We start from the raw sequence: 21,545 nt of genomic DNA, 5'->3' as shown, positions 1-21,545 counted from the left end.
AGAGAGAGAGAGAGAGAGAGAGAGAGAGAGAGAGAGAGAGAGAGAGAGAGAGAGAGAGAGAGATTTGAGAAAGTCCCCTTTGTTGAACAAAACTCTTAAACTCTTTATCCTCCCTACTACTCAAGGCCCTCCAGGCTGATCATGATTTGATTCCTGCCTACCTACCTCCCACTACTCCAGAGCTACATTATGATCCAGTCAATTTCTCAAGAATATATTGTACATTCTTTTTTCTGTTTTCTCTCCATCTGGAAAGGGAACACTTTCCCTCACATTTCTACCTATCAAAATCGTTCATATCTGTCAAAGAATATTTCAAATTCTCTCTCTTTTATGATGCAATCTCTGATGCTCCAATCCCCTTTGTTAGTACCAATATTCCTTCTACATCATGAAGAAGAGCTTCCTTCAATCTCTAAAATCTGTGTAAAATTTCAGCCCCCTCTTCATACCAGAGAAGTTTCATTTTTTCTTTTGAGGTACTTACAGTAACTTATATGCATTTATGAGTTACTAAACTTTTAAAAATATCTCTACATTTCTGAGCTTTGTGTGTCTTCTCTTGTTTTTCTTATTCCTTTCAAAAACTTTAGCTTTTTACTCATTTAAAATTTTAAAAAGAAATTGTATATATTTTTTGTATTAAAAGAGAAAATATGTTGATATTATACCATACTATATATGTATACATATATATGTATATATGTATTATTCATTTCTTGAGTTTCTAAACTTTTTCTGTATTATCTACTGGCCCTCACAGCTTCTACGAAACTACCCAGAAATTCCCATTTGACTTCTTATGCTGACTTGTGATATAGCAAAATCAGTGTGGGGAAAATCACAATATGGAAAGGATACTTGTACTTTTTTTTTGGAATCACAGAATCTCTGAGTTAAAAAGGACCAAATCAGAGGTCATCTAGTTCAAATCTTACACACTAGAAGCATGAATTACAGTCATTAGTGTTTGAGATATTCCAGCATTAAGGGCTTGCTTATCCTCAGAATCATCAGAGTATCTAATAAAAAATTATCAAACATATTCTTGAAAAACTCCCATATGAGAACATTGTACACAATAACAGATATATTATATGATGATCATCTGTGAAAACTTGGCTACTCTCAGCAATGCAATGTTCTGTGACAGTCCTAAAAGACTTATGGAGGGGAAGGTTATCCACCTCCAGAGTAAGAACTATTGAAGTCATCTTTCACATCCATGTATCTTTGGTTTAATTTTGGGATTTTGGTTATGTATGAATGTGCTCTTAGAACAATGACCAATTGTCATTGTTTCTGTGGATTTTAAAATTAATATCTGAGAACTAAATGTTATATTTTATAAATTTTTATTAATAATAACAAAAGTAAGAGACCTAACTATTCAGCCCGCTTGCCAGAGCAAAAGAGAAAGAGGGAGGCGGAGCTTCAGAACTTATACAAATGTAAACACAGGGAAAAGCATTCTAGAATACAGAAAGGAAGTTTGGATAATGTAGTTTTTAGGGGTTCAAGATTTTCCAGCTCTACATTTCAAAGTGTATTTTAACAAAAACAAAAAAATGAAGGAAAAAAAAGAAAAACTACAATAAAAAGCAACTGCCTACCTACCAATGCATTCCATTCCACTTATGGGAGATTTCCTTATATAGTGGTAAAACCATGAAGCCAGTCCATTCCACTTTTGGAAGATTTCCTTACATGAACCAAACCTCTTTTCCTGTGTAGTTTCTATTCATTGGTCCAGGTTCTATTTTCCCAAGTAAAGCATTATTATTCCCATATTAACCAGTCAATATTTATTAAGTTCTTACTATGCAAAACACTTGTACTAACTACTAGAGATACAGTACCTGGCTACAATAAGCTTATAGTCTAATGGGGAAAACAACATGTATATAAATAGGCACATACAAGCTATGTATAAAGCATATGGAATAGATAGCCTTAGAGAGTAAGTACCAGCAGCTGAATGTACCAAGGAAGGGGCACTTGAACTTGTCTATAAGAAAACCAAGAATTCTACATATACAAGAACCCTATCCCCCTGAGCCTTCATTTGTCCTACTTGAAAACCTCTTCTCTTAAAGCAGTGATGGCGAACCTTTTAGAGAGTGCCCAAACTGTAACCCTCATGCTGCATGTGAGCCTCCCACCTTACCCAAAACGGGGGGGGGGGGGAGAGAGTGCTCCCATTGGCTGCTGAGCAGAAGGGCGAGGAATGAGAGAAATGTCCTCAAGCATGGTGGAGAGGGGGAGAGGAGAAGCCCCCTCTGGTATGCTCTGGCATGCATGCCACAGGTTTGTTAACACAGTCTTAAATTCTGATAGCCAGTAGTTGTTTTACCCTATTTCCCCCCTGGTCTGGTCACATACCACTTTGCCAGTTTTCTTTCTAAAATATGGTGCCCAGTACTATACACCATACTCTAAATGTGGTCTAAAAAGGACCTAGTAGGATCTCCCATAATTTTCTGTATTGTACCATCAAGTAATATTAGCTTTTGATGGACCTTATCATATCAATAACTCATATTGAGGTTGCTAAAAACCTTTAAGTCTTTTTCATGTAAATTGCTGCCAAGCTACAACCATCTCAGCCTATAGTTTGGCAACTGATTTTTTAAAACTTCAATTCAGGATTATATCTTAATTCCTTTTAAATTTACATGTGATTTGATTCAACCCATTCCACTCATCACATTCTAGATTATATAGTGGCTCTCTGCCTACTTGTGGGGTTGCTGGGAAAGTTCTGAATGTGCCCCAAAGTCCTGTTCTCTGACCCCTTTTCCTCAGACACGTGAGGGATTATTGGCCAATTTTATTCAGCTTCCTAGTCTAAACTATCTTATCTTCAGCCCTGAGCTTTGAAGCTTCCACTGCCTACAGTGTTTGCACTCACTTATCCTCAAAATCAACACGTCCAAAATTAAACTCATCTGTCACCCTCAGCCTGCTCTTTAGAACTCAGTCCTCTCATCTAGAAAATGGGAATCTGTGAGATTCAGATTGCAGAGTGGAATTCTAGCTGCAGAGAGGGGGTCAGACCACAGCTCAGAATTCCATACGCCACCCCACCCCCTGAGAACTCTGAGAGAGGCGGCAGTTAAAGGCAGTTGGGTCCTGGATTTTGAGTAAGCAGGTCACTCTGTTTCCTGGGTCTTAGGTCCTGGGTTGCTCTTGGGGGCTGGAGGCTTGAATCTGAGCAAAGCCATTTTAGTTCCTAGCTGCCAACCTGCTTGATCTTGATTTCACATTAAACTACATCACAGTTACCTCTGTTTAGTTATTTAGATATAGGAGAAGATTATTTATAGGCTTAGAGAACAGACTAGCTATACAAGTTACCTTTCCCCTTTGGGGGGAGGGGCTGCTTGGACATAAGAGTTTGAAGGCTTCCCAGAACTTATTAATCCTTATTTCTTCTCTCTTCCTTCCCATCCCCATGTATCATTAAACCTTTTAATCAATTGGGAGCATTGCCTGGTTATATTTAGGGAAATACTCACAACTTCCTCAACTGAGTTCTTCCTGCTTGTTACCCAGAAGTAAGACCTTTCCTCCATGCCTGGAGATTTCATACACATCAAGCTTCTCCTATTTTCTCCTATTCAATACTGTGAGGAAATAGTTTAGAGAAAGTTATCATCTTTAGGAGTTCAGCCTTTCCTTACATACTGTCCTGGCCCTGTAGTTAACAAGTCTGTTCACCATTATCATACAGTAACTCACTTATCCTCAGAATCAACATGTCCAAAATTAAACTCATCTGTCACCCTCAGCCTGCTCTTTAGAACTCAGTCCTCTCATCCAGAAAATGGGAATGAAGAATAATACTTTTACTATCTCTCTACCAGGTTGCTCTGATAATCAAATGAGATGGCAAGTAGGATGGTGCAGTGAATAGAGTGCTGGGCCTAGAATCATGAAGACCAGAGTTCAAATTTGGGATCTGACATTTACTAGCCATGTGATCCTGGGCAAATCATTTAACTTCTGTTTACTTCAATTTTCTCATCTGTAAAACAACAACAACAACAACAACAACAACAACAACAACAACAACAACAACAACAACAACAACAACAACAACAACAACAACAACATCTAATCCCAGGGTTGTCATGGGACTCAAATGAGACAATATTTGAAAAGTGCAAAGCACCATACCTAGCACATGGTTAACACAATCTGAATATTAGCTATGATTATCAGAAGGTAAAGAACAAAGCATTATTTGATTGAATTTTTATTGAATTGAAACTTTATTACTTTTATATAACTTTTTAAGGTTTGTTAGGCATTTTGCAAATATTAACTCATTTAAGCCTTATAATATTCCTGGGAGGTGAATATTATTTATGCTCTGATTTTACTTATGAAGAAACTGAGAAATAGTTTTAAGTGATTTACCCAGAGTTATACAGCTAGTAAATATCTGAGGCAGAATTCAAATTCATGTCTTCCTGACTCCAGATCCTGCTCTATATATACCATAACACCTTTCTAATTTAATTAGAAGGTATTTAAGGTCAGTGTCCATGTCTTATTCATCCTTGTATCTCTCATAGCATAGGCACTCTATTTATGGAATGAATAAGGTTTGACAAAGCTTCTATGTACAAGAAAAATAAAATGTAAGGGAGCATCTGGGTGGCTCAATGGATTGAGAGCCGGGCCTACAGACAGGAGGTCCTGGGTTCAAATCTAGCCCCAGACATTTATTAGCTGTATGATTCTGAGCAAGTCACTTAACCTCTATTTGCCTTAGTTTCTCCAACTGTAAAATGGGGATAATATTAGCACCTACCTTTTTTTAAGGATCAAATAAGATAATATTTGTAAAGTTTTTAGATATACTGGCCTGGCATGCATTAGGTCCTATATGAATTTTTATCCCCTCTTTGCTCCAAACCTACCTCCAACTTCTAACATTCTGAAGTCTTTTCAGTCCTAACATCCTAAGGTCCCTTTCAGTTGTAATATTCTAAAGGCAGAAAAGGCCTTAAAAATCTGGTCTAGCCTTCTCATTTTGCAAAGGAGGGAACCAAAGACCAAAGAATTTAAATCATTTAGCTGTAGTCCCAAAGTTGATAAGGATCAGTGCTGAGATTTGAACCCAGGTCTCTTGTCTTCCAGTTCAGTGATCTTCACATGTTATTGCCTCTCTGTTCTCTTAGGCTAACATTCTATATTCTAAGACTCCTGCTAGCATTAACAGTCTGTGATTCTGTTTGTGGCTATGAATCATAATGGATGTGTAGAGAGGCCAGTAACCTGAGTAAATTGAAATATTACTCTTCCTCCTCCCTCTTCTGCAAGTAATAAAACAGCTTCTGAAGAATGTGCTTCCTCTGGCCACAGCGACACAGAGTACACGGGCCATGTGGGACCCTCACTGTGGTTTCATGCTTTATAGATTAGACCCATGAATATTTGAACAAATTTGACATTTCTGAGGCTTCCTGTCACCCAGGTTTAGCAACAAATGTCTAGGTCGGAGTGGCTTGTCAATAATTAACGCTTAGCCCTTCTGAGTGCAGTGGAGGGGGCTGAGGAGCCCTGGGAGCAGCAGAAGGACAATATTTCTGAAGAAGGTTTCCTTGAGGCAAGGCCAAATGGAGAGTCATTTTTGTGATGTGATTAGAGAGGAGCCAGAAAGGTCTCCTGGCCTTCAAATCTCTCCTCTTTCTCTCCCTGCCTATCCCATGATTCCCAATATTCCAACATTAGAGATTCCTTCCTTTGGGGGTAAACAGTACTACAACATAATGCACAGCAAAGAGAGTCATAGAGTGGCACTTCTGAAACAGAAAGGAAGCAGGTGGGTTGAGAAAATCCACAAGGAGGCAGCTAGCAGCCAGGACATTTCTGAGGGAGAGGCACTTTTGCTGGTACATTTGGAAACTGGCTGATACAAACTGTGTGGTCACAAGCTATTCTTCATTGTTGTTCAGTCATTTCGTTTGTGTCTGATTTCTTGTGACCCCATTTTGGGTTTTCTTAGCAAAGATACTAGAGTGGTTTGCCCTTTCCTTTTCCAGTTTGTTTTTACAGATAAGGAAACTGAGGCAAATATGGTTAAGTGATTTGCCCAGGGTCACACAGCTAGGAAGTGTCTGAGACCAGATTTGAACTCACAAACATGAGTCTACCTGACTCTAGGTCTTGTACTCTATACACCATGGCGCCCCCTAACCACCTTCTTTTCTTTACCTGTAAAAGAGGAATGAAGATATAGTACTTGAACTATCTAACCCTCAGAGTCATTTAAGATACTGAATATCTGGAGAAAGAGAGAGAGAGAGAGAGACAGAGAGACAGAGAGAGACAGAGAGACAGAGAGACAGAGAGAGACAGAGAGATGAAAAAAGGAAGAGAAAGATCCAGGTAAAACACAAGTTTGTTGTCAAGTAATGCAATTTTGGGAATCCGGGGAAATAATAATAACACATATTTATTTAGTATTTTACAGCTTGTGAGCTAAATGGCACAATTATTATTGTTCTCATATTACAAATAAGGAAGCTGAGGCTAACAAGAAATTGAGTGATCCAAACAACTAAACAGAGGTAGGATTCAAAACCAGGACTCCAGGTCCAGCACACTTTCTTTTCTTTTTTTTTAAACCCTTAACTTCTTTGTATTGGCTCCTTGGTGGAAGAGTGGTAAGGGTGGGCAATGGACTTGCCCAGGGTCACACAGCTGGGACGTATCTGAGGCCGAATTTGAACCTAGGACCTCAAGTCTGTAGGCCTGACTCTCAATCCACTGAGCTACCCAGCTGCCCCCAGCACACTTTCCATTAAACCATATTACAAAATTTTATATATGACTTTTGCTTTTAAATCATTTATTTCCAAAAAAGCTCTTCTGCCCACCTACAGGACATTTCCTTGAAACAAAGACTTTATAAAAATTTGGCAAAATCAACACAGACAGCATCAACTGTGTCTAATGCACATGCAACATTTCTTACCTCTAAGTCCATTCTCTCCTCAAGGAAAGGAGTGAGGTGTGTTCTCTCTTCTTAAGAGACAAGTTGAGTCATTGTAACTATACGGCCTTCAGTTTTTTATTTTATTTTTTATTGATTAATTAAGAAAATTTTTCCATGGTTACATGATTTATATTTTTTCCCTCCTCTCCTCCTCCCCTCCTCCCATAGCCAATGTGCCACTGGGTTTTACATGCATCATTGATCAAGACCTATTTCTATATTATTGATATTTGCACTAGGGTGATCGTTTAGAGTCTACTTCCCCAATCATGTCCCCATCGAACCATGTGATCAAGCAGCTGTTTTTCTTCCGTGTTTCTGCTCCCACAGTTCTTTCTCTATAACCTTCAGTTTTGACTTATTGTGCTTTCTCTTTACATTGTTGTAAAGTGATTTCGCATATCATTTTCCCATTCTGCTTTACTTTTTGTCAATTCATATCTTCTGATGATCCTCTGAATCCCTAATAGCCATTCCCTAACAAAAGGACATCTACTTTCTACTTTATTTGCAGTTCTTTACTGCCACAGAAAGGGTTACTATTAGTATTTTCATATATCTGATAGCTTTCTTTCTGTCTTTGATCTCCTTGAGGTATATGACTAAGCAATAGCATCTCTGGATCAAAGGATATGGGCATTTAAGTCACTGGAGGGGAGAATTCTAAATTGATTTCCAAGAATTTTTGTCAGTTTACTGCTTCACCAACAGTGTGTTCATATGCTTGTCTTTGGCCATCCCCTTTGACATCAGATATTTTCCATCTTTTCAATTGTGCCAATTTCCTAGAAGTGAGGTGAAACCTTGAAGTTTTTCATGTGCACTTCTCTTACTCTTAGTGAAGCAGTTTTTCATGTAATGAATAATTTGCAACTCTCCTTTTGAAAACTGTCTCTTCATATCCTTTGAACACTTATCTAATGGGAAATGGATTTAGGTCTCATATATTTGCACTAATTCCTTTCATTTCGGTTATTTGATGTAAAGATTTTTCTTCAGTTGATTTTCACTTCTTATGTCATATGCATTGATTTTGTTTGTGCAAAAGCTTTTCAATTTCATATAATAAAAAGTGTCTATTTTATATTTTGTGATTATCTCTATCCCTTGTTTAGTTAGGAATTTTCCCCTAGTCATAAATGTGAGAGAAAGCCATCTATTTTCCTCTCCTTTTCATACCATAAAGTCTTGTAGCTAACTGCTCTTTAAGCAGCATGAACTCAATCAAACCCTCACTTTGGTTCTTACCTATCTCTCTGTAAAATGACATATAAGGACAAGAACTTTTAGAATATAGAGTGTTAGAGCAGACAGATCTTAGAGACAATGTCCAGCCCCTCATTTTACAGAGGAAGGTACCCAGAAAGAAGTAACTTGCCCCATGTTCCAATATTAGGTATTCCTAGGACTAGGACTGGAACCTAAGGTTTTCTGACTCTCAAACCAATGTTCTCATTTCTAAACTACCATGTACTTTCTAATTACTCAGTTCATGTCTTGGTTGCAGTGACTTTGACCATGACTGATAAATGCTTCAGGTATTCTCCTTGTCACTACTGGTGCTTTCTTTATAACTCTGTTAGGTAGGTTGTATGAGAATTATCTCTGTGTTACACATAAGGAAATTGAGGTTAAGAAAAGTGAAGTGATATAAGATCATATAAGATATCTGGAACCTGGACCCAAGTTTTCTGACTGCCAAGTACAGTGCTCTACCACATAATGCAGTGATTCCCAAAGTGGGCTCTATGACCCCCTGGTGGGTGCTGCAGTGATCCAGGGAAGCAGTGATGGCCACAGGTGCATTTATCTTTCCTATTAATTGCTATTAAAATTTTTAAAAAAATTAATTTCCAGGGGGCTAAAATTTTTTATGGAAAGGGGGTGGTAGACCAAAAAAGTTTGGGAACCACTGAGTCATAATGGTATCAGTCTGCTATCCAAGACATTATTCTCTCTTGCTGCATCTCTGACAATTGATCATCCAGGCTTTGCCTGAAGACCTCAGTGAAGAGAGGGCAGGTGAGTAACATATGAGATACCAACAGAAGAGTGGGATAAATCCAGAGACACACTCCCCTAAAAGCGTTGTTTTGATACCTATTGAATACTAGCTGCGCCCTGATGTTTTCCAACAGCCCAGCTGCAGGACAAGACTGACCCAGTTCTCAAAACACACACACACACACACACACACACACACACACACACACACATCTCAGAGATGAATTAACCTCAAAGGTCACCCAGTCTAACTCTGATCTGAGTCAGAACTTTCTGTAACAAATAAATTAAGTGGTCATTCAGTCCACACAGAAAGGAAGGAAGGAAGGAAGGAAGAAAGGAAGGAAGGAAGGTGGGATGGTGGAAGGAGAGGGAAGAGCAAAAAGGAAGGAAGGGAAGGAGGGAGGAAGAGAAATAAAATAATTTCTTGTGTCTACTATGTGCCAGACAATATGTTAATTGCTTTTACAAATATTATATCATTTAGTCTTCATTTTATTTGATGGGGATCTCCACTACCTACCACATTCGATACAGCAAAGATTTAAAGGGAAATAATTCAAGGAAAAAATTATTTCAATCTTAAAAAGGTCTCATTTCCAAGATATATAAAAATGGATTCAAATTTATGTGAATAAGAGCCATTCCCCAACTGATAAAGAGTCTAAGAATATAAATAAGCAGTTCTCAAATGGCCCATCCACTTTTGGACAGTTTTGATTTTTATATTCATCTTGTTAAACAGAACCCATCCCCTTTACCCATTGCTCCCAGTTCTATCTGATGGGGTCAAGCAGAATAAATCTAAACCCAATACCATAGCTGTGTGATATAGTCATTGACTCCTTTTAGATGGTTCCTTTCCTAACCCCAACTACCCCTAACTAAGGCCATCCAAATAATCTCTTTTAATATCTAAAGAATTGTTCACCTTCAACATCCCCTGAGCCAAAGGAGAAGTGAATTATTAGCTTAGTTGAGGAATATCAGTAGCAGTTGAATTGGAAGTCCTGGATTCAAATCCCATCTCTGATACTTTCTATATTTGAAGTCTTCCTGACCCCCTACCAGGAGTCTACTGTGCCAACTCACTACAACCCACCTTCCATATGAAATACCTTTAAACACTAAAACTTTTTCTAACTTTACTATTCTATGTTCTAAAGTCATTTGAAATGCCTGGGATTATAGGAAAAAATGTGGTAAAGAATATTAGACATCACCTAGGCAACTCCCTGGGCAGCTAGGTAGCTCAATGGATAAAGCTGGAAACTAGGAAGATTTATCTTCATTAGTTCAAATCTAGCCAAAGACCCGAGTTCAAATCTAGCCTTAGACCCTTACTAGCTGTGTGACCCTGGACAAGTCACTTAACCCTGTGTACCTTAGTTCCTCATCTATAAAATGAGCTGGAGAAGGGTATGGCAAGCCACTCCTGTATTTTTGCCAAGAAAATTCCAAATGGGGTCATGAGGAGTCATACACAACTGAAAAAGTACTCAACAATAACAACAATGGCAATTGTCTCAGTTTAAAGATGAAAAAACTGGGGCTCATATGAGTTTAAATGACTTACCTATGGTCATACAAGGAGAAAAAAGGATTAAAAAACAAGTGTTCTGCCTCTCATTCAAGTGCTTTTTTGGATCACTCTAACTTATGGACAGTGATTCTACCCCATAGAAGTCTTTTCTTTTCCAGGCTAATTATGCCCAGGATCTTCAACAATTCTCATATGTCATGGTCTCCAATCTTCTCCCAGTTGTCGTTAAGATGTTCCTGGTTGTCAGTGCCCAAAAATACAGTATCCAGAGAGCAATACTCTAGATTTGGTCTGACCAAGCTAGAGGACAGGACTACCACTGCCCTCATTCTAGAAAATGCTTCTGTTCATATAGCCCAAGATCAAGTGTGATTTTTTTAGTTTTTGCTGTCACACTGTTAATACGTAAGAAGCCTATAGTCCACTAAAGCCCCTTGGATGATTTCTTTTTTCTCTTTGATTTCTCTCTTTTGTTTTTGCATCCCCTTTATTTCTAAAGATGTCTGTCCCCTTTCCCTATCCAGAGTCATCCCTTATAACAAAAAAGTAAAAAGAAAGAAGGAAAAATGGTTCTGAAAAGCTATAAAAATAAAAGAAAGAAAAATATCAAGTGAATCTGTTAATATATGCAGCATGGTGTGCCCCACATCTCCAAGGAAGTGCTTCTGGGTACTTTCACATGAACTGTTGTCTAGCTAAGATCCAACATGTCTGTAGATTCCCTTGGAAATGTCCACAGGGGAAGGGGAAAGACTCTAGAATAGACTCCCTTTCTATTTCCTCAAATACAGACCCAGAAGTGAAAGGCAGCCAAAACCCCTATAACAAAGACATGAATAACACCCAGGTTGGTTTGCAAAAGCCCAGTGTTCCCAAACTACCAGCAAGAAAAAAAAGACACAGGTGTCTTTTCAGTCTAGCTATGAGCTGTTGTTGCTTCACTGTGGCCCAGACTGAAGAGGGCAAGGGCCATTCATTTCCACTGGGGCCAGGAGGCAGGAGGGCCTGCAGTCCCGAAGGACCCATCTTCCCCGAGAGGGAGAGAAAAGTGACAGGGGCTGGAGTGTCCTAATTTATGACAATTACATGGAGCTATATAAAACCCACCAATGTCACTGGGGCCATTAGCTGTCTGGGCAATATCATAAAACACCCTTGCATCCAGGTTACCCTCTGCTCCTGCCAACCTTGCCTCTTGAGGTTAATCTCTCCAAGAGAGGGGCATGCATACCAAAGAGAGAGAAACACAGAGCCAGATGCTGCTGTAATGTCCAATTATATCAAGAAACCCTGCCATTAAATGGGGAGGTCAAAGATGGGAGTGAAGGGAAGCTTATGATGATGGCTGTCATGAGGAACCCCTAAAATCCCTCTAAGAACCCCTTCATTGGGTGGGATCCATTCTGTCTCTAATAGCCTATGGAAATCTCTATTGGAGGTCTGTGTATGCTTAGCAAATGTACATACAGATACACTCTGATTTATAACAAATAATAGCTAGCTTTTATTGAGCATTTTAAGACTGGTACAAAGTATTTAATGTATGTTATTTCATTTGATCTTTACAACAACTCTGAGAGGTAGGCACTATTATTATCTTTATTTTACAGATGTGAAAACCAAGGCTGAGCTAGGTTAAGTGATTTACCCAGGGTCATCCAGCTAGTAAACATAAGACAGAGGATTTGTACTCTGGTCTTTTTGACTGCAGGTGCAATACTATAGCTACTATGCCAATGGCTTCAAACTCAAAGAGAAACAGGGGCCACTAAACTGAACATAATGATCCCTGGGGGCCACATATTGTCTTAGAAGACCACATATTAACATTATCTATGTTCTATTGTATTTTCACTTAATTTGTTAAAATTTTTCCAATTATGTTTTATTCTGATTTGGCCATACTCCTGGAGTGTTGTTTGTGGGCTGTGTGTTGGATACCTCTAAATTACATCATCTAGGTAAGTGATTTATATAGAGGAAGCAATGTGTACCATTCCCCTGGAATGAGGAAGATGGTTTCCATTCCTAGTTCAGCATCTCCCTGAGAATGGAAAAATGCACTTTGGCCAGGCACAGAACTGTAAGTAGGCTCAGGGACTAGGGAAGGAAAGCTAAGGACTCTGAGAAGAAATTTCAGAATTATAAAAGTAGGAAGCACCTTCGAAGACAAAATAGAAGAGTCTCAAGGGAAGCAAGAGAGAACTTACTGCTATGCTCTCATCTTAGAGAAGAGGAAAGTGAATTCAGAGGAAGGGATGCAACTTGCCAAATACCACACAGGTAAAGTGGAAAAACTGGGACTCCAAATTAGTCCTTCTTACTCCAAGTCCATGAGTCTTTGGATTCAATTCATCTAATATTTGTTGTTGCCCTACTGTGTAAATAGCCTTCAATTCCAACTTGGGGAAAATAAGAAAGCTCAGATAAGTTAGGGCCACCTCCCTCCATGGAACTCACTATCTAATAAGATAAGACCCAAACACAAGATAATTGTAATAAATACTATTATATGATAAATGCATTAGAAAGGTACAAAACAAAGTGATATGGTAGATCCCAGAGGAAAAATTATTCGTAATTAGGGAGACAAAGAACAGATCATAGACTTGGAGCTGGAAGGGATATTAGAGGTCATCTATACAAACTCCACTCTCCACTGCATCCCCCACCTCCAGTTTATAGAAGAGGAAGTGAATGTCTTACTACTAGAAACTAGATAGTTCCTTGTCAAAGATATTGTAGAGTGGATTTCTTCTCTATCATTACTTTCCACTCTAGTGTGATTTTGTGAAATGCGAGTTAACATCTCATTATAAAATAGTATGGGTCTTGTTGGCCCCAAAGTCTCCCATTCCTGCCCTTTTTTTTAACTGCCTGAACTTTGAGCAGTTCTAGAGATATCTCCATGACCTTCTCTGTCTAATTTCTTAATGGGCCCTCCCTATAGCACCACTCCCTCAGATTGGCTATCCTGGAATATCAGTAACTACTTTACTCTAGTCCCTAGAGTAAAATCCATGCCAACTACTTACAAATGAAGCAACACACTTACTTTGAAGAGTGATGAGATCCAGATGTGCAGGCTCATTCTTTGAGGTCTCTTGGCTTCTTAGATCCGATCTTCTCTATTTTCAGTTAAGAGTCCTCCCTACTTTTCTTCTTGGTTCTATTCCCCCTTTTCCAGGAAGGAGACCTGGTTTTCCTCAAGCTACTGAGTGCTACAACCTTGTCAAGAAGATTCCCCATTGACCTCTAAAGAAAGAGAGCCATCTAGTGTCCATCCTTAAGTAACAGATGCCAGAGCTAGAGGCAACCTCACAGGGCATCCATTCTCAGACCTCTCTGAAGCACAGATCTCCTTTACTGCACCTCTGACATCTCCAACCATCAGACCACTTGAAGACCTATACTATAAAGGAACCCACTACCCACCAATGGTAGCCCAATCCACCCTTTGTTAGTGTCAAACTGAAATCTTTTCACTGAAATTTTTGTGGTCCTACCTTCTGGGGCAGAATAGATCTTATTCCTCTTGCCTATACTATCTTTTCAAATATTTGAAAACAGCTGTTGGATCCCCTTATATTTTCTCCTCTAGATTAAATGTTCCACCTTGTAGACAATGGCTATGAGTAGAACCATACTGATAAATGTTTAACAACCAGTTTTTTTGGGGGGGCGGGGTATACTCACATGCTTTTAAGTTTAATCTGCTTTACTAACATTTTGTTCCCAACTTCCTTAAGTCTAGACAATCAACAAAACAATCAAGCCTTGATTTGTAGAATTTACAGATTTCCCAGATGAAGAAGCAGCACTAACAGGTAGCTCTTAGCAATCAGTTCAATCTGACTCTGACACATCCCTGGTTAGAAGCATCAGCACCACCAGATCACCTGGTATCCCACTCCAGCTTGCCTCGGTATTCTTCCTAAAATGTGGCATCAAAACTTAACATGATCCTCCAGCATGATCTACTCCGAGGAGAGGACAGTGGGAATTATCATCTTTCTTCTCCTGGAAATCTACTTGCTATTTCCCTCATGCAAGATTATTTCCCTCCTTAAGGGAAGGTGAAAAATGAGGTGGCAATATGATATGGTGGTGGAAAAAGCATCATATTTGAGGCCAAAGGACTTGGGTTTGAATACTGATGAACTGTGTAACCTTGGGTACATCACTTCTTCTCTCTGTGTGTTTAAAGGAAGAATGTAGGATTGGATAATCTCTAAGATCCCATCTCATTCTAAATCAGTGATTCCCAAAGTGGGTGCCACTGCCCCCTGGTGGGTGCTGCAGCGATCCAGGTGGGCGGTGAATAACTGTAAGGGGGCGGTGATAGTATGTGACAAGGGGCACTAAGTAATATTTTTTCTGGAAAGGGGGTGGTAGGCCAAAAAAGTTTGGGAACCACTGATCTAAATCCTCAAATCCTATATGTTTTCATTTCAACTCAGTGAGGTTACAATACGTTGAGATGTAGTTTCTTCTCTGAGCTATTGGCATCTCCTTCTACTAGAGTCACCACAAGATTCAAAGTACTGATTGCCTGATAGACAGTTAGGTCCTTAGCCCTGGATCTCTCCTACCTGACCCAGCAAAGAATCACTCACCAGTTTGGGGAGACATCTCTAGAAGAAGGAGCTACCAAGTTAAAGGACTAGTTGATTTATCCCACATTTCAGAAAAGGAAGCACTCAAAATAGAAAGAGCTTTAGGGAGCAGCGAGTGATTCAGTGGATTGAGAACCAGGTCTAGAGACAGGGGTCCTGGGTTCAAATCTTTGGCCTCAGATACTTCCTAGTCATGTGGCCCTGGGCAAGTCTCTTAACTCCTATTGCTAGTCCTTACTACTCTCCTGTCCTGGAATCAATATACAGTAATGATTCCAAGGTGGAAGGTAAGGGTTTTTGATTTTGTTTTGTTTTGTTTTTATTTTTTATTTATTTTTTTTAAACCTTTAACTTTTGTGTATTGGCTCCTAGGTGGAAGAGTGGTAAGGGTGGGCAATAGAGGTCAAATGATTTGCCCAGGGTCATACAGCTGGGAAGTGTCTGAGGCCGGATTTGAACCTAGGACCTCCCGTCTCTAGGCCTGACTGTCAATCCACCAAGCTACCCAGCTGCCCCCTTGTTTTGTTTTTAAAGAAAGAACTTAAGATGGAGAATCAAGAGATCTAGGTGTACCTGTATATCCTTACTCAGATACTGCCTGCCCCAAGTGACTAGGAGGAAACCCCTCAACCTTTTTGAGCCTCAGTTTCCCTATCTGTAGAATGGGGATAAGTAATCCTCACAAGTCTCAAAGTGGTTGTAAGGAAAGTGTTTTGTGAAACTGAAAGCCTTCATGCCAATAGGGAGTCCTTGTTATGAGACAGGCTCTGGGACCAGTGGGACACTTCTGAGAACAGACAGAATGACGACTGTCTACAGACCCTGCCTAGACCCCGCCACTCCATTCTGCTCCATGACAGACACTGCTAATAAAACGTCCCAGCCAGACAGTCACAGGACATCACTCCAAGTTCAGATATTTATGAGGAAACTGTGGCGACTTCATTCTGACTTTAAAAATATATCTGTATCCTGTGAAGGTTTTACTTCCTTTCTCCCTCTCCACTTTGCCCTTACCCCTCTGCAGGCTATGTCTGCTAGCTTCGGCAAGGGGCATCGTCAGGAGATAAATGGGCAGGGCATGACCATTCTCTATAGGCAGCTGCTGCTCTATGCCGAGCTGATGGGGAGGGCAGGAGGGGGACCCTCTGGCTAGGAAGAAAATCCGGTCACTGGGTTACCCACCACCAGGCATGAGAGTCACAGAGCAGACAGATCATGACATAGCAGAGAAAGGGGAAGGGGGGTTCTGGAAAGAGTCATGAGATTGAAGTAAGGTAAGCTGGGTTCAAATCCCAACCCTTGCCACATGCTAGTCACAGGCAAGTGCCTTTGTATCTGGGAGCCTCAATTTCCTCACCTGTAAAACTGAGGATAATATTTTCACTCCCCATCTCACAAGGTTGTTGCTCGGTAAACCTTAGAAAGCCCTCTTTGCCATCAGCAGAGACCGCTTCCCGCCCCCCCCCCCACACACACACACACATGCTGGCTGGACTGTGGCCAGCCTACAGAATGAATATTCTCCTTCTAGGATGTGCTAACATGCTGTCACCCAATTATCCCTGGGGTCTGTGGGATGGAGGCCTGCTCGCTGTTTGCACCTGTCCACAGGGACCTTCTGTCTGGTGTTCACCAGAGCTGCTTCTCTAAGAGCCGTATTTTTCAGGTAAAATATGACAGGCTCCATCCATTCCCGTTATATATTTCTCAGTAAATGGACAAGGTGAAAACTGTGTCAGTTCAAATCACTATCATGACACTTAATCCTGATTTAATGTGCCTTTTGCTGCAATCTTGAAAGTGCCTGAGTCTATGCTGAGTTGGACAGACTAACCTCCATAGGGACCCAAGGCAGTATCACCTTCAATAAAAGAATTTAGGGCAAAACGAAAATAAACAAACAAAGAAACAAAAATATCAGCTGCAGCTTGGATGTGTGTGTGTGTGTGTGTGTGTGTGTGTGTGTGTGTGTGTGTGTGTGTACATGAAGGATGATAAGGATTCCCCTCCTCCCTACACATATACATAAAACTGTGGAAGAACAAATGAAGGCCCAAAGGCCTTGGACTAGCTCCCCTTCCCTCCCCCACTCCTAAAGACCCCTCTCCCTGGAGCTGTTGTCCTAAGCCCTGTGTTTGCAACAGCTGGGAAATTTATGAAAGATTCATAAATGTGCACTGAGCAAGGCTCGGCTGTCAGGGAGACCCAGTCACCAGCTTACAGCTGCGGCACTTAAATATTATGACCCCCCATATATAAAAAGTGTGCCACTCATTTCTGCAGCCTTCCCACCCCAAGAACAGCAGATAGTGACTGAGAATAACCAAGCCAAGTCATGTCCAGCAGCCTGGGAGAGCCACATACAGAGACCTGGGCCCCTCGCCACCCTTTCCAATTCTTCCCAAAAGCCCCTACTTGGCAAGATGGCCCTAGTCCTTGCCTCCAGCATGGCTGGAACACAAAAACCTTCAGTGGCTCTCCAGGGTCTACTGAATAAAGGATAAACTCCTGATCCTGGCATTCAAGGCACTCCATGGTCTGGTTCCAATCTCACTTTCCAGCCTTAGTTCATCTGATTGCCCTTCACACACATACTCCATTCCTGCCAGAGTGGACTTCTCTCAATCGCCTGGTCTTGTGATTCTCTGTAGTCCCCAGGTCTTTGCTCATACTGTTCCCCATACCTTCAGCGGACTACTCCTGCCCCCATGACTTTTCCTTCATTCAAAGTTCAACCCAGGTTTTACCTTCTTCATAAAATAAATCCTGAAGTCCAGGTGAAATTAATGCCTCCTTCCCCTGACTCCTCCTAGCATGTTCTATTTGCACTTAGCTTATTTTCTACTGGAGCATAGTAATGGTAAGGCAGTGGATAGAATGCCAGGTCTACAGTAAGCAAGATTCTTTCTGAGTTCAAATTTGACTGCAGACACTTACTAGCTAGCTGTGTGACCCTGGTTAAATCACTTAACCTTATTTGCCTTGTTTTCCTCAGCTGTCAAATGGGCTGGAGAAGGAAATGGCAAACCACTCCAGGATCTCTGCCAAGAAAACTCCAAATGGGGCCACAGAGAGTCAGACACAACTGAACAATAACAACAATTTTGTCCACACCTTTCTCTTTTATTATATTATAAGCTCTTTAGGGCAATGATTGCATTCCATCTGTCTTTATGTAACTAGTGTCCATGCTATGCCTTTTTATCTTCAAATGATTATTGACTTGAGTCCTGGTGATGGTAACTTGGTAAACAGAGGGATCACTGTGTTCCCCATCCTTCAACGAGTCTCAGGGCAATGAATATTTGTAGTTGGAAAGAAACTTTTCAAGGTTCAGGGAGGTGGTATTGTCTCAGAAGCTTTGAGGTATGGAACAGGAAACACCAAGATGAAAAAGAGACCAAGATTTTTTTTTCACAAAATCATAGATCAGAGGTATCAGACTCTCTGTGCTCTCAGGAACAAGGGGTTGCGAGGCTGAACCAGAGTAAAAAATAACTGGGAAATGTTAAATGAAATAAATAAAAATACAATACAACTTAGTGTTGATTTGTGGTTTCCTAAGTCAATATGCAGCCTATAGGGATTTGTTTCTATTTTCATTTGATACCACTGAACCAGATCCTAGATTTAGAACTGGAAGAGACCTAGAGGTCATTGACTCTAAATCCCTTATTTTAAAGTTGTAAAGATGAAGAAGAAACTGAGGTCCAGAAAGGTTCAAAGATTTCTCCGTTGTCAACCAGTAAATATCTGTGGTTAAGGGCAGCTAGGTGATGCAAAGGATAGAATGCTGGGTCTGGAGTCAAGAGGACTTATCAATTTGAGTTCAAATCTGGCCTTAGATGATTTCTAGCTGTATGAGCTTGGGCAAGTCTCTTAACCTGCTTCAGTTTCTTCATCTGTCAAGTGATCTAAAGAAGGAAATGGCAAATGACTCTGGTATCTTTTCCAAGAAAATCCCAAATAGGGTCACAAAGAGTTGGACACATCTGAAAATGGCTGAATAATTCGTGTCTGGGACCAGAATAGAACTCAGGTTTTCAGGACGCCTGTTCTAGCCCTTTATCCTCTAAACCAGCTTTCCAATTTTTTTCATCTTCTTTGTCATACTTCCTACAAGTAGACGTGAAATTCAAGAAGAAAGCTGATACAGGGAGACTGATGGTCTCAAGCCAGCATATGGGCAAGTGTCTGTTTACTGTCTTCTGAGGTCTGGTCCAAGTCTGTCTGCCAGGAGTTGAAACCATATAAGGAGGAACTAAATACACAAACCAGAGATCCCTAAATCTACCAATCACTGGAACAGAATAGAACTAGTGTGGGGAAGAACCATGCGTGGAAAGCAGATGATTAGGTAGAGAAGTCAAATAAAACAAACTGCTTCCCATCAACATTAATGACAGCTGCTCTTGACTGACTGTAATGTGCTATCCTTGTCTCTGTGTTGAGTTTTCTGACTGTAGATCTCTGCTACAGGCTACTCCTATCTCTTGCCTGATTGGGATTTTGTCACCTTGTGAACTGGCACCCAGCACAATACATGGTTCACTGGCACCCAGCACAATACATGGTTCACTCTCTCAGGTCTCTCTCCAGAAGGATTTTTCTACCTAAAGACCTGTTAATAGTCCCAGTCACTATATAAGTCAAATCACTCCTTCTCTCCCCTTCCCTGAAGGGAGGGATTTGAAGTAGTCATTTAATTGGTAGGAATTTTTTTCCAAAATCAAGCTAAAAATTGCTTTCTGGTAACTTCTCACTCCAGACCCAGTTGTGGGGAGGGAGGTCAGACAAAACAAGTCTACTTCCTCTCCCTTCAAATACTTGGACAACATGATCATGGGCCCCCTAAGTGTTTTGTTCTCTAGGCCAAGGTTCTCCAAATTGGGAAACCAATTAGGAGATTATGACATCAACAGCTGGACAAAGGTGTTGAGAGCTGAAAGGAAGGTGGAGATAAGGGGATGGATTTTCATCCATTCTAGATTCTAGTTCTAGAGGTAAAATCCACTTGACTTGGCACCCCTTTGGATCTGGGGATTGAAGGAGAGTGAGAGCCATGGAAAATACTTCTTTTGCCTCAGTTTCCTCATCTGAAAAATGAGCTGGAGAAGGAAATGGCAAATGATTCCAGTATCTTTGCCAATAAAACCCTAAATGGGGTCACAAAGAGTTGGACATTGCTGAAAATGAATGAGTGTCTGCAAACAGAATAGGGATGTCCAACCTGGATAACTTTAACCTGAAGGTTATTGGAGCCCTCCACAGGAAAACAGAAACTTTGATAGATTTAAGAACCCAAATCAAACACGATGATCGACCATTATTCCAGAGGGCTTTTTAAGAAATATGATGTCCACTTCCTGACAGGTGATGGATTCAGAGGGCATACTGAGATATATATTTTTGGACATGGGCAATTAGGGAACTGGTTTTGCTTGACATATTTGTAACAAGGGTTTTTGCTTGTCTTGCTCTCTCAGTGGGGAAAGGGGTGGAAGGGAGAGAAGGTAGTCCTGGAAATGAAATAAAATTGAATTAATAAAAAAAGAAAAAAGTAAGTTCAGAGGAAGGTTGGTTTTCGTAGGAAAGTACTGTAACAAGATCTATAATTATAGATCCCCATCCATCCAAATCCACAAGTCCTGTGTGACTCTATCTGCCCCCCCCCCAAAATAAAAAATTGGCGAGGGGGGATCAACTCTCTTTTCAGTCATTGCACAAGAACACAGAGTCTAACAAAGGCTTCCTGCCACAGACACAAGGTGATCTGAGGAATAGGATATGAGTATGCTGGAGGCAGTAAGAATTTTGCTTGTGCAAATACAAATTATAACCACACTGAGGGGCCAACATAAGAAACAGGATGGGAGAGGCTAAGAGCCTCCACAGCCAGCAGTCAGTGGGTGTAGTGTCCAGGCTGTGCTGGGTGATAATAGGAGGGAGGAAGTATGTTTGAGAAAAGCCTTACAAGTGGCTATTGCAGGGGGTTGGGGGGTGAGGGAAGAATCCAGCTTCCCAACCTTTAACTGGTTACTTCTTGGGGTCATTCCATGACCTACTAAGAATGCAGAGCCCCCACTTAGGTCCCTGCTTTGGAGGTTAGCGCTTTAGGCTAAACCTAGGATTTTGATGATAAAGATAGAAGAAAACTTTAATGCACAGTTACTTCAAATCCATTATTTTACAAATAATAAAATTGAAGCCCAGAAGTAGGGGAATAACTTCCCCCAGGATACATACAAAGAATGTGGTAAAGATGGAACTCTCATCTAGGTTCTCTGACTCCAAATCCAGTTCCTTTGCCACCTACCATGCCTCTAGCTCCTTCATCTCAGGAGGCAGATTTTTGAGTATTCTCATTATC

The sequence above is a fragment of the Gracilinanus agilis genome, chromosome 2, assembly GCF_016433145.1.
Source record: "Gracilinanus agilis isolate LMUSP501 chromosome 2, AgileGrace, whole genome shotgun sequence".
Lineage (NCBI taxonomy): Eukaryota > Metazoa > Chordata > Mammalia > Didelphimorphia > Didelphidae > Gracilinanus > Gracilinanus agilis.
Note: the sequence above shows the minus strand (reverse complement) of the source record.